This window comes from Tamandua tetradactyla, chromosome 3 (genome assembly GCF_023851605.1).
Source record: "Tamandua tetradactyla isolate mTamTet1 chromosome 3, mTamTet1.pri, whole genome shotgun sequence".
NCBI lineage: Eukaryota > Metazoa > Chordata > Mammalia > Pilosa > Myrmecophagidae > Tamandua > Tamandua tetradactyla.
This window is the reverse complement of record NC_135329.1, coordinates 55,655,922-55,668,877: the sequence shown is the minus strand read 5'-3', so window position 1 is coordinate 55,668,877 and position 12,956 is coordinate 55,655,922. Positions and strand designations below refer to the sequence as shown.

The window sequence follows — 12,956 nt, the reverse complement described above, 5'->3', positions numbered from 1 at the left end:
AAGGAGATGGAAACAGCCAAAATGTCCATCAACAGATGAGTGGCTAAACAAATTGTGGTATATACATATGATGGAATATTATGCAGCTTTAAGACAGAATAAACTTATGAAGTATGTAACAACATGGATGGACCTTGAGAACCTTATGCTGAGTGAGACTAGCCAAAAACTAAAGGACAAATATTGTATGGTCTCACTGATATGAACTGACATTAGTGAATAAACTTGGAATATTTCATTGGTAACAGAGACCATCAGGAGATAGAAATAGGGTAAGATATTGGGTAATTGGAGCTGAAGGAATACAGACTGTGCAACAGGACTGAATACAATAACTCAGAAACGGACGGCAAAATACTCTAACTTTAATACAATTATGTTAAAACACTGAATGAAGCTGCATGTGAGAATGATAGAGGGAGGAGGGCTGGGGACATAAATAAAATCAGAAAGAAAGATAGATGTTAAAGATTGAGATGGTATAATCTAGGAATGCCTAGAGTGTATAATAATAGTGAAATGTACAAGGTACAATTTTAAAAATGTTTTTGCATGATGAAGAACAAAGAAATGTCATTATTGCAGAGTGCTGAAAATAGATGATAATTAATATTTTAAAATATCACCTTATGTGTGAGATTAAAGCAAAAAAATGTTTATTCGTTACAAAATTTACATTTTGTCTAGTGCATTTCCTAATATAACATATGTAGATTATGTTATATTTTGATTGAACGCCATTAGTACTTGGAATCTCAGGTAGGACATGAGATTTTGCTGGTTTGTTCAGAGTGATGCCCTGATGAATCCCAGAGTGATTAGATCAGTGAGTGGAAAAGTATCTGCAAAGCCCCCTTTGGGGAATGGTGAGAACGGGGAGAAATTCAACTTCCCCAAGTTGAATTCTTGATATTCTCACAAGCAGTGTGGACAACCAAAGCTATAGGCTGAGCCCCCAGTCTTGGGGTTTGTTCATATGAAACTTAACCCCATAAAGGATAGGTCAAGTCTACTTAAAATTATGCCTAAGAGTCACCCCCAAGAGAACCTCTTTTGTTGCTCAGATGTGGCATCTCTCTCCAGCCAACACAACGAGCAGTCTCACCACCCTACCCCTCTCTACATGGGACATGACTCCCAGGAGTGTGGACCTTCCTGGCAACGTGGGACAGAGATCTTGGAATGAGCTGAGACTCGGCACCAAGGGATTGAGAAAAACCCTAGAATGAGCTGAGGCTTAGCATCAAGGGATTGAGAGAACCTTCTCGACCAAAAGGGGGAAGAGGGAAATGAGACAAAGTGTCAATGGCTGAGAGATTCCAAACAGAGTCAAGAGGTTATCCTGGAGGTTATTCTTATGCATCAAGTAGATATCATCTTGTGATCCAAGATGTAATGGAGAGGCTGGAGGGAACTGCCTGAAAATGTAGAGCTGTGTTCCAGTAGCCATGTTTCTTGAGGATGATTGAATAATGATACAGCTGTCACAATGTGACTGTGTGATTGTGAAAACCTTGTGTCTGATGCTCCTTTTATCTACCTTGACAACAAATGAGTAGAACAAATGGAATAAAAATAAATAATAGGGGAACAAATGCTAAAATAAATTTAGTTTGAAATGCTAGTGATCAATGAAAGCGAGGGGTAAGGGGTATGGTAGGTATAATCTTTTTTTTTCTTTTTCTTTCCTGTGTTCGTTTTATTTCTTTTTCTATTGTCTTTTTATTTCTTTTTCTGAATTAATGCAAATGTTCTAAGAAATGATGAATATGCAACTAAGTGATGATATTGTGAATTACTGATTATGTATGCTGATGTATTATTTTATTTCTTAATTTTTAATTAATAAATAAATTTTTTTTTAAATTAAAAAAGATTTACAATTCAGTTCCTCAGTTGCATTAGCTCCATTTCAAGTGAGGCACAAGTGTTTGGTGGCTTCCAAATTAGACAGTGAATAGAATATTTCCATTATTACCAAAAATTCTATTGGTCAACACTATGAAATACAGAGCAACTCTATAAGAACCAACATTCCCCCTCCCCTGCCCCCACCCCCACAACAGAGAGGTTCTCTTATTTGTGGAGACCATTAGATTCTGTTCTCTTAGTTAGGATCAATCAAATGTGATCTGAAGGACAGCAGCATATACTAGTTGCTATTTTTAGTTTACAATAATTATTTTATTTCAGACAATCTTGTTCTCCCATCCTCCTAGCAGAATTTTCTGTGGGCTTCTGAGAGAATGATTTGGTTGATCAGTGATGTCAGTCTTTATAAGTAAAGGTCACCTAAACCAGAAGGTGAAGCAAGATTATATATGGTAGGTAAGAGGTGGGGGCATCTCTTTTCTAATTCTCAAGTGTTTGATGAGTTGTATTCATTAATGTCAATAAATGAAAAAAAAAAATTTAAAAAAGAACGTACGTGCTTGTACATTGCTTTATCAATAAAAATTAAAAAAAAAAAAAAGAAGAACTCTGGAGCTAAAGCAAGGGGAAACAATTGCTTAGATGCAGTTGGGTCTGATTCTGAAAGTAGGCATTTCCCTACATGTCTTTCAGGTGACCCGCAACTATCTCAGGTTTGAAGGCACTAAATGAAGCTTTTTACTACTCATAGGGACAAACCGAGAGGGTTCAGATAAATCTTGGTGATGACGCAGTTTTTTAAACTTACGCCAACTCTTTCACATTTAGGTTTGCAGGGTTGGGTTTGTTTTCTTTTCTGTTTTTAACCTTTGCCCAATTTTCCATTAGAATAATTCCCATAAAACGAATTTTGTTTTTCACTGACTGCCTCCCTTCCCAGGACAGGTAGCCACTGGCTTTTGTTTCTTTCCAATAATAGTTTTATGGTATTAATATTTTTCTTTGTATAAAACATTGCATCTGTGTTTTCAATTTGTCAAATAAATGTTTCAACCTGGCAAGAAAAAAAAAAGAACTCCAGAGTGTGTAATTGCTTTCCTGCCTGAAGCTTTTCACGAAAGTTGTCAGGGGCAGCAAATTTTTGCACCAGGAAATACAAATAATTGGTGTCATCTGAAATCAGGAAAACCAGTCACAAAAGTGAAGGGTAATAGTAAAAAGGGCCTCTGGTGACCCATTGAGTCCTTTAATCCTTGCTGAACACGCACTTCTCAATCGTCAGCTGGTTACATTTGAGTCAAGGAAAAACTGGCAAATACATACTTCCTTTTTTCCAGGCAGCCCTAAATGGAGTTTATACTTGCTTTGACCAAGGAATCAGGCATGTGGCAATGATGAAATTGAAGGAGTTTCTTAGTTCATCTGGAATAAATAATAGTTGCTACAAAAGATTCCTGAAATTAATATTTATTGAATACCTCCTATAGGTTCAACCAGATGTCAGGAGAAATGCAAAGTCTCTGATCTCAAGGTGAAAAAATACCATAGCAGATGGTTAACAATCAATCATTCTTCAACAACCCTGAAAGAAATATGCACCTGAAAATCAAATTATGTAGGGCAATGCAAAACCTCAATCCTCAAAGCCAAATTACCATCAGAATATATAATGCTCGATTTCAATGAGCATTTAAAAAAAAAAAACCGCCTTAAAGCTTTTTCCATGAACAAATATTTGATTCTCTAATCAATAAATCCATTGGGTGCATGCCTAGCTCCATGGATTTTTGCCTACAAAGCAAATGGTTTAAAATGACACACAGTGAAGGAACCAAGTTGGTTCTCTCTTAGGCAAGGAAGCCTAGCCACAATCGTTCCCTGTTTGTTGAGTTTCTGAGATGCTTCTGATCTGGTATAATTTGCCCCTAGCACCTGTCTTCTTATCAGCAGAGTCCATGCCTACTTGTTTTACTAGCCCCAAGGCCCACCCTTTCCTTTAATGTCTGCCCTGCACCAAAACACAGACCATTACTCTCTGCAAGCTCAGTGGTCTCTCTGCCTGTGACTGCCTGGCCTCCCATGCAGAAAGCCCCTTTCTGCCAGGCTTTAGACAAGATCCTACACCCAGAACACACTTTCAAAAGGGCACCACGGTAGGTGAGAGGTGCCCCAGGCAGTAAGGAAGACAAAGAGAGAGAGCCAGGTGGCAGCAGGCAGGGTGGCCACAGAGAGATGAGATCTGTGATCCAAGGAAGAGAAAGAACAGAGGGTCTCACCCTTCCTCCATCTCCTGGGCTCCCAGGCCTCACAGGAGATGTTGGCATTATAAGGGTAGAGAAGGAAACATTTCAGCTGCTGAGGAACACTTGGGCAGAGGGTGATTTGGGACCAGAAGAAATGAGCAGCTCAGACAGTGAGGCTAGCAGAAGCATCATACTGCCAAAAAGTTGAGGCTGAAGTCTTCGGGGAATTTCATCATCTTCTTAAGAACAACTACAAAGCACAGGTTTTCAGGGTTGAACGGGTCCTTAGAGATAACGATAAAAATAATAATAGCCAACATCAATCGAGTACTTACTGTGAGCCAAGCATCCTTCTCAATGCTTTCCACAAATTATCACATTTAATCCTCACAACAACCACTTCAAGAAAGAAGAAACAGAGACTCACCAGGGTTAAGGATCGTGCCCACAGTTGCACAGCTGGTGAATGACAGAATTGGACAAGAGTCCAGGCCTTCTGTGATCCCCTCCAAACACTATGTGTGGTCAGCCTGCTTTTTTTTTCTTTTGTACTTTCTTTTATTATCATCATAGTCTTTGCATCAAGATACACAGCAATGATAGCAGGTTTCTTTCTAAAGCTTAATATTAAATATTAAATATCTTTTCCCATGTTAATTTTACATTACTGTGCCAAGAAAAAAAATAATAAAACTCAAGTTATTTGAAGTCTGGACATATTTCCTTGACTAGCCTGGGTATGTAAAAGTTGGTGGCTTTGTTCTCACTGCTGTATAATCAGATCCAGGCCCTAGAAAGATGGGACCAGGTGACAATTGTTTTTGGAAAGTGTGCTGCAAAAATAGATGGCCTGTGTATCTTAGTTTGTTAAGGCTGTCAGAATGCAATATACCAGCAATGGGTTGGATTTTTTTTCTTGCATAGGAAGGCACTGGGAATCGAACCTGGGTCTCTGGCATGGCAGGCAAAAACTCTGCCTGCTGAGCCACCATGGCCTGCCCTGGGTTGGATTTTATAAAGGGAACTCCATTATAAAATTAATATTAAGTTACAAGTTTATAGTTCTAAGACCATAAAAATGTCCAAACTAAGGCATCCAGAGAAAGATACCTTGACTTGAGAAAGGCTCATAGGTATGGAATACCTCTGTCAGCTGGGAAGGCACATAGCAACATCTGCTAACTTTCTCACCTGGCTTCTCATTTCAAACAGCTTCCCCAGGGGCATATTTCTTCTGCATCTCCAAAGGTCTCTTATCTGTGTCAGTGCTGAAGCTTTTTCCAAAATGGTTCCCTCTTAAAGGATTCCAGTAAGTGACCTTGAATGGGTGGAGACACTTCTCCATGGAAACAACTTAATCAAAAAGATCCCACCCAACAATATTGACTCAGGATTAAAGAACATGGCTTTTCTGGTGTATACTACAGTTTGAAACTAGCATAGCTATTATAAACCAGGTTATGAAGAAAGGATGGGGGTAAGGGAGGGACATTTTCTTTCAGAAACAGAATTTCTGAAGAGTCCCAGGCCATCACTTTGTTCCCAAAATGGCTTGAGGGAGTAAAATCTCAACATGAGCTTCAGAGTGCTGCCTCTTCGAAGGGACAGAAGTTGCCTTGCCAAGGAGGGGGATGGCTAAGTTGGACCATGCTCTTTCTAGCCACCTAGGGAAATGGAAATGGAAAGCTTATTGCCCAGTGAGTATGAAAGTGGGCTGAAGCTTGTTTTTTCTAGATACAGACAACTCAAACTCTTCCTCTCACTTCAGCAAAGAAGTTATTTTTAAAAGCACTTGGGGAAGTTCCTCTGCCACCTTTCTATTGGGAAGGCTCAGAGAAGGGAGTCATCAGTACCACCACCTTCTAGGTCATAATGGAATTCCTGAAGATTGGAGACCTCGTAGAAGTGTACAATGGCAGCTGCCATTATTGGGACATGGAAAATCTGATGAGACTGGAACCACATGTCAAGCTTTCCAAGAAAGAAGCACTAAGGAATCCAAGCAGAAGAAAGGCCAGATCCAGCAATGTACATCACAGCCATGAGGAAGAACCAGCCACCTGCCCAACCATGGTGGCCTTGACAGAGCCCTCAGCCATAGTAAAGTGCATGGTGGGCATGAGACTGCTCAAGCCAAGTCCCAAGAATACTCCTGCTCTCATCTGCTGGTGCTTAGCAGAGGCAAATTGATCCCACCGTGCCACGATGGTAGCAGGAATCCCCAGGACACAGAAGATGGAGAGGTAGATAAGCCGTGGCTGTGGGGAGCAGTGGAAGGGGTAGAAGAGCCAGGAGACAAAGCTTCCCATAATCAGTAGAGTGATCCCTGAATAGTCCAGTTTGGAAAAAGTCCAAGAGACTTTCTCTGATAACAACAGATGGTGTGAAAGAGCCAGGAGAAACTGAGGCAGAGCACTGCAGCCCCCCTCCCCCCAAAAAATATACCCCAAAAAACCTTCTCCAGTAGAAGGGTCATGAAGTACACATTTGATCTGAGCACGGTCAAGAGTTCCAAAAAGAGAAACAGCATGAAACCAAGCAGATGTGTCCAGATGTTGCCAGTTTCTGGATGCTCTGGAAGCAAGTCTGAAAGGAGGGCATGGGTGGTCTGTGGCCATGTAGCAGGTAGTCATGGTCCTTCAGCCAGTCAGGGAGCACATCATATGGGATGACCCTCCAACGTCCCTCCCAGACCTTATATACAAACACCTCCATCTTCTCCATGGCATGGTGGGCTTGCAGGAGAAGTGTAAGTACCCGCACCTCCTCCTCTTCTTCCTAAGGCACTGGGCATGTTTGCTCTTCTTCAGCCTTCATCGGGCTGGTGATTATCCATTTGCCCTTCTCTTCTAGCAGGGGTCCCAGATCAGCCAGTTTCATGGTGTCAATTTCCCTGTTACTGGCAGGACCTCATTGCCCTGTGCCACCACAAATCTTTTGTGGGAAGACATCTGGTTGGTACTTCAATACCCTGCAGTTTCAGCTTTGAGAAAAGTTGGGGTCTCTCAGCCCCAAAGAGCAGAGATCTCCATGTAATGTAGACATGCCAGGCAGGCAGGCTCTGTTGGGGGCTGGGAGCCCGGGCAGTACAATCCCATGGCGCTGGAGGCGGCCTGTGGCAGAGCCACCCGGGTCTTCAGCATGCTCCCCATGCCAAAAGGGATGTGCTGTGTAACTCAGACCGTCGTCTTTTGAATGCAAAGTTCAAGGAGTTTTTCCCAGCACAGAGATTGTTCTGGATTGCCATTGCACCACTCTTGTGAATTATTTCTTTTTAATCAGATTGATCAAAACATGCCATGATCAAATTTGCCCCAAAGACATTTTGTACATCTTACAGTAATAAGTCCTGTGGGGGTGTACTTCACCAGCTAAATAGGCTGTACTGTCGAAATACTTGTGAGCTAGAGGGTCATAAGCACTATTAAAAAATCAAATTTATTTAGGTAGATTGAAATACTGTGGGTCAAAGAGAGGAAGGGATAAGGTGTATGTGACATACAGTTCTTTTTATTTCTTTTTCTGGAGTGATGCAAATGTTCTAAATATGATCATGGTGAAGAACACAAAACAAAGTGATGTGAGCCATTGTTTGTATAATGTGGTTGGACTCTATGGGCGGGGATATTACTCAATAAAAATATTTTTAAAAATCAGTTTTACAAGAGCCTCACTCTTTTCCTCATACAAGAGTGAGTGCCAGAAGTCAATACAAAGAAAACAAAACAGAAAAAGTCATTGTGGGTTAATCTGGGACGTCTCTTGGCTCTCACCTCTAATCACACTTCTGAAATGTCTCTTATCCCATTCCCTCCTATCCACCACCACTGCCATTGCCTCCATTCAACCACTCAACTCTTCTGACATCTATGCAACCGCTTCCTCCCACAGATCCCCCAACCCAACCTTCACACCGCACCCAGAGGAATCCTTCCAAAAAACATGATCAGGTCCCTCTCTTGTGTAAAAGTATCCAACGATGGCCACTGTTCTCAGGATACAACATCCATTCCTCAGAGAGATATTCAAAGGTTCCTCTGCCTGTAGCCCCAGTCTTCATTAACAACTTGACTCCCACTTCTCTGCCTGCCCCAAGCACACACGTGCACATGGCCACACACATAGGCACACTCACACCGTATTCTGATCCTCCTGTCACCCAAACACACTGTGCATTCTCACAACTCCTCGCCTCTGCACATTCTGTTCCCAACCTCTGGAATGCACCTCTTCCCCTCCCCTCGATGGCTAAGAACAACGTAATCTTTAAGACCCCTTTTAACTGCCCCCAGCCTTCACACCTCCACACACCTGGCACTAAACCATGACCTCCTCTAAGGCACAGGACATGTCTTTGTCTCCTCAGCCTCCCCCAGGCCCCGCGGGCACTCAATAAATATGTGTTAACCCGTTTAATGAATAAGATTTTTGTCTATAATCTGGGCGAGCTTTACAAGACATCCATAAATGAAGGAATTCATTTCTGAAAAGCATGATGCAATTTAGAAGTAGAATAGTATCTTAGACAAGAGAGACATCTTTGTGAGTCCAGGCAGAGTAAAGTTGGGAAAACCTTTTGCAGGTAGGGGCGTCAGTGATAACAAAGCCCCTCTCCCAGTCTTCGTCAGAGAGAGAAAAATGAGATCCAAACCAAGGCCTTTTCCAGGTTTTGAATTTCACATGCCCTCCATGGCTTTTGCAGACTAGGAATCTACATATTTTTACAGGGGACTTACGCCATGGTCTGGCTACCCAGTGTGTTTGAGGAATTCCTCACTTTACGAGTCTTAGTCGGAAGCAGAGCTCCTTCTTTTTGAGAAGGAATAAACTCCAGATATCCACTTTACCAGCTTCCCTTGTAGCTCAGTGTAGTATGTGACTCAGGCATGGGCAAACCCCCCCCACCCCCACCCAGAATTTTCATCATAAAGGGTGTGATCTGTAGAAAGAGGGAGTGTGGAGAATTTCTTTCAGGAACAGAGGCAATGCTGGCCCAGCAAATTTTAATTTCTTGGTGTCACATGAGGATGGGCCCAGTGGCAGTGTCCAGGGTGATGTTAACGGAGTTGGAGCAGCAGGGTCTAATATCTGATACATGAAGCAGCAAGGACAGCTTTGGACGAAATCTTCAGTGTGATTTTCTTTCTTTTTTTTTTTTTTTGCATGGGCAGGCACTGGGAATTGAACCCGGGTCTCCGGCATGGCAGGGGAGAACTCTGCCTGCTGAGCCACCGTGGCCAAACCTGAAGGGTGATTTTGGCCATGGTTCTGGCTGCACAGCCTCTCCAGTGCCCACCCATTTTATAGGTCTTGTCCTCTAGCCTTTGCACAATAGGTAGAAAATAATAGTCTTGTATTTAAGTCACCCAGAGTCAGTCTGTTACTTGTAAATGAGGGCTGAGGTCACCAGGGTTCTTATGATGATCTCTTCTGGACTTAACCAAACCTCCTAAGAGCATAAAAGCTGCCAAAGTCCTGCCTCAACATCATGACCTCCAGTCTGAGCTTCAGTGTCAGCCTCCTGAGCTCCAGTCCTTGCAAGGGCTGTTTGTGTAGCAGCTATAATTATTGGTCAAAGACCCAAGACTGCCTGCTTATGCCTGGTGAGCCAAGTTCTCAGTTCACTGACTTCTTATGGTTTTTTTTTTGTGTGTGTATGTGTGTGTGTTTTTCCATCTCTGTCTTCCATTTGATCTTGAGTTCTAAATCCACTTGCTCAAGAAGTGACAAGTCACTGTTCTTTTCCCTTTATTTCAGGAAGTTGAGGTGGCAGCTATAGCAGCTGCTGCTACTGAATTCTGTTTGAACACATTTCAACTATTTACCCACTGCATGACCCTTCAAAGCGATGCTGGGTTCATCACTCTGGCTGCATCTGTGAGCTTCAGAACCAGGAGTTAGGAAAGGGGCTGGGAATCATGTATTCATTAACACTGATTACAGCAGCCACTATCCTTAGGCAGAGCAGCCACTATCCTTAGGCAGAGAGCCTATTGTGACTTATTGGGAGCAGAGCAGGGTGTTGACATCTCCCTTCTTCCAGGGGCATCTTTCAATAGAACAAACTTTTACATTTTTTGTTTAGATGTATGAGATCCCAAAATTTGTTACCTGGGCTTTCCCTGACTTTAAGGGACTCCAGAAGAGAGAAAAATCAGTGAGAGGAGAGGGGGAAGCATTCACATTCCAAAGGATTCTTTCCTTTGCAAAAGGTTTCTTCACTGAGTTCATTTAATTAACCTCTGATGTAGTTGGGAGTTTGCTTACACAGTTGGATGTGACTGAGGGGAAAGGGAATTGCCAGGGACTGCCCAGAGCTGGAAGCCTTCTTGAGCAGCAGCTTCAGCTGGCCCTGACACTGTAAACTTGCCTGGTGACTCCTCCTTCACTATGTTGTTAACTTGTCCATTCGTTCATTCATACATTCATTCCTTTCTTTTTTTTTTTTTTTGCATGGGCAGGCACCGGGAATCGAACCAGGGTCTCCAGCACAGCCGGTGAGAACTCTGCCTGCTGAGCCACCATGGCCCGCCCCCTTTCTCTTTTAAAAAATATTTTTATTTTTATTTTATGTGTGTGAGATATCTTCACACACATACAGTCCATCCAAAGTATACAGCCAGTGGCTCACAACATTATGGCATAATTATTTATTTATCACCATGATCATTTTTAGAACATTTACATCACTCTAGAAAAGGAAAGAAAAAGAAAAACCCATACATACCATATCCCTTACCCCTCCCTCTCATTGACTGCTGGTATTTCAATTTACCCAATTTTTTTACTACCCTTATCCTTGCACCCATTATTTATTTTTCTATTCTTATTTTTTTACTCATCTGTCCATACCCTGGACAAAAGGAGCATCAGACACAAAGTTTGCACAATCACACGACCACACTGTAAACTTTATATAGTTATACAGTCATCTTCAACAATCAAGGCTACTGGAATACAGTTCAACAGTTTTAGGTACTTCCCTCTAGCCACTCCAATACATCATAAACTAAAAAGGGATATCTATATAATGTGTAAGAATAACCTCCAGGATAGTCTCTTGACTCTGTTTGAAATCTCTCAGCCACTGAAACTTTATTTCGTCTCATTTCTCTCTTTCCCCTTTTGGTCAAGAAGGCTTTCTCAATCCTATGATGCCGGGTCCTGGCTCATCCTGGGAGTCCTGTCCCACGTTGCCAGGGAGTGTTATACGTCATTCATTCATTTCTGTGGCACCCAGTATATCTGCCAAGCACTCTGCTAGGCACTGGGGTTACACAGGCAAATCACAAGACATAGCTCCGTGCCTTCATGTTGCTTTCAGCGCAGTGGGGGAACAGATCCAGGAGAATGAATGTCAAGTGAGTTCCCTGTTCTGGTTGGGGAGCACGTGCTTTGGAAACATATGGCAGGGAGGATTCACCTAGGCTGGGCAGGGGGGAGGACGGCCATGAGGAAGTGTCACTTCTACTGAGACTTGAAAGATGAGACATTAGCTAGGTGAAGATGTGAAGTAAGAAGTGACAGCAGGAGCCAAGCCCAGAGAGGCTAAAATGTGAGAGGCTGAGGGATGAGACAAGAAAAGACAGGAGAGGAGATGGGGTGAGATTATTGGGGGTGGGGGGGGCGCTTGTGTGTCTCCTTAAGGATTTTGAGTTGAGTTTACTTGTTTAACACACACTTGAATAGCACCACTCTAAGCACTTTAGAAATACCAACTCATTAAATCCTTGTGACAACCCTATGAAGTCAAATTATTATCATCCTTACCGTTTTACAAAAGACACAGAGAGGATAGGAAACCTAGCCCAGATCAGACATCTGGTAAGCAGGAGAGTTAGGATTCAAACTCAGGTCATCTCTCTCCCAAATCTGTACTTTTAGCCAATACGGTAAGTGGCAACAGAATGCCATTGAAGGGCTTTCAGCAGGAAAAGTAACGCCATGGGTCAAACGTGCACTTTTTACAAAAAAAAAGTTACACTTTTTCCTCTTGCTGAAGGAGTGAGGAGGACAACATAGTCTGCGGCATGACCTGTACTTGTTAAGCTGCCCACGTGCTTTGTGGCTGAGTTGGTTATGGTAGAAAGAGGTGAAAAGGCAGAAGAAATTCCACCTCTGAGGCTATCCTACCTGGACATGAGGACTTCCTCTGGACTACAGTTGTTTAGCTCCTCGAAGGTGGTTTGCATTCCAGCATCCTATCCAGACCCACCTTCTGGGGATCAGCCCTGTCCAAACCCGACTCTAGCACAAAGAGGAACAACTGCGGCTTTCGTCTCCTCCCCAGAGACCATGGTGCCATGGCAGCAGTTGGATGGAGATGCGGGATACGACTCATCTCTGTAGTTCTCCTCTTCCAACAGTCCTCTCTTTTTTCTCTGTAGCCTTCTCATGCATGAAAATCTACCGTGGCTCCAGCCCACTCTTGTACCTCTTCTCTCAACTTCCATAGCATTTATTGTGAGAACCAGACAATCAGCTCCTGTGTGCATTGTTCTCTAATTGCTTTCAATTCTCCTGCACTGTCCAGAAATTAGTCGTCATTCAGGAGATGTTGAAGGTTCAATGCTTTGGGTACCAAAATGTTAAAAAAAAAAATCCTAACATTTTAGACACTTTTTTTTTTAGATAATTTCATGGTTATCACTCTGACTTCTTAAACAACAACAACAAAAAAATATGGGAGCATAACGAATATTTTTTGTGATGATTGCTATATTCCTAAGGGCTGCCTGAAGCATGTGGGCTGTTAGTCCCTGTACTAAATTCCCCCAGTCTCTGAAGCTTTCTCATTCACTTTTTGTAGGTTTGCTATCTCCACCCTGTTAAATGATTGCT

General features: G+C 42.5%; 1 pseudogene; it reads right to left on the bottom strand.

The window, feature by feature from the left end:
* Positions 1 to 5,945: 5,945 nt before the first annotated feature.
* Positions 5,946 to 7,066, bottom strand: LOC143676085 (adiponectin receptor protein 1 pseudogene; annotated as a pseudogene).
* Between the last annotated feature and the right edge of the window lie 5,890 nt (positions 7,067 to 12,956).